Here is a 1406-nt window from a genome sequence, read left to right as displayed (position 1 = left end):
AAAAAAAAAACCAAAAACCAAACCCCAAACCCAACCAAACCAAACAGACAAAAACACCCTTATGTGTTGATGTAAGTTTGCCAATTTGTAGTTTTTCCAGGTTTGTTTTTGTGATTGTAAGGAAAAGAATGCCTTTTCTTTCAGATCTCTGTTCCATCTGAATATTGACTTTTCATGGTAACTAAAATCTATAATGTGACTAAGCAGAAGGAAACACAGATTGTGGTATATGCATATCTTTAAATAATGAAATGTTGAATATTGAATTGAATACATGTTTTCAAGACACAAAATAACAATTCATTCTTTTAAAAATTTATTTAATTTATATTGGTTTGCATACAAAATTCATACATATTTGTGTTTTTCATTTATATACATGTATTTCACACATGCCTTCATTCACATTGTGTTTCATACTATCATCCCCAAACATTTTTTTATAACATTGATCATCATTGATCTGTGTATACTGTTAACCCCTCTTTTCATGTCCCCACCAAATCTTTCTTAATTCGCTCACCCTCTCCCTCTGCCCATCAAACTCTGCAACCCAGTTTTCTCCCCTTACTATTTCACCCCCACCCCCACCCCTTTCAGTTCACTCTTTGGGTTTTTATACACATATTACCAGTTATCAGAGACTCATTCTTTTTTTTATATTTTAAATTTATTTTAATGAAAGTTCACAGTGACTTTGGACTTCCATTATTTGCAAAATTCTGATATAAATTAGAACACATTCTTTCAATTTCCCTCAATCCTTACCCATGAACTTGTACAACCCAATAATTAATCAGTCCCCTTTTCCCCCTGTACATCCACCTCCCTCTGCTTAGAGCCTCTCCCACACCTCCTGGATCCTTATACTCATTCTACAATAATGGTCTTATGCAATTTTTATTCTTGTGGGACTGAGTTAGTTCACTCAGCATAAAGCTCTCCAGTCCCTCCTAAGTTAGGTAATAATTTACAAAGTTATTGTTCCTGCGTACTGCATAGTATTCCACTGTGTGAATGTACCATAATTTCTCAATATATTCATTCGTGGTTGGACATTTGGTCTGTTTCCCTATTCTTGCAGTGGTGGTGAATATGCTGCTATGAACATTGGTGTACAAATCTCTGTGCCTCAGTTCTCGTATTCTCAAAGTATATTCCAAGAAGTGGAAAAGCTGGGTCATATGAAATTTCTATGTTCAGCTTTTTGAGGAAGCATCAAACAGCCTTCCAGAATAGTTGCACCATTTTATAATCCCACCAACAATGAATAAGAGTTTCTTTCTTACCACATCCTCTCCAACATCAGAGACTCATAGTATAGTATGGAGTAAAAGAAGTAAAAGTTGTTGTCGTTATGTGCCATCTAGTCACCTATGACTCATAGCGACCCTATGTACAATAGT

Source organism: Elephantulus edwardii, unplaced genomic scaffold (assembly GCF_000299155.1).
Source record: "Elephantulus edwardii isolate Elephantulus edwardi_28Jun2011 unplaced genomic scaffold, EleEdw1.0 scaffold00325, whole genome shotgun sequence".
NCBI classification, from domain to species: Eukaryota; Metazoa; Chordata; class Mammalia; order Macroscelidea; family Macroscelididae; genus Elephantulus; species Elephantulus edwardii.
The sequence above is the reverse complement of the archived record's forward strand: the minus strand, read 5'-3'. Positions refer to the sequence as shown.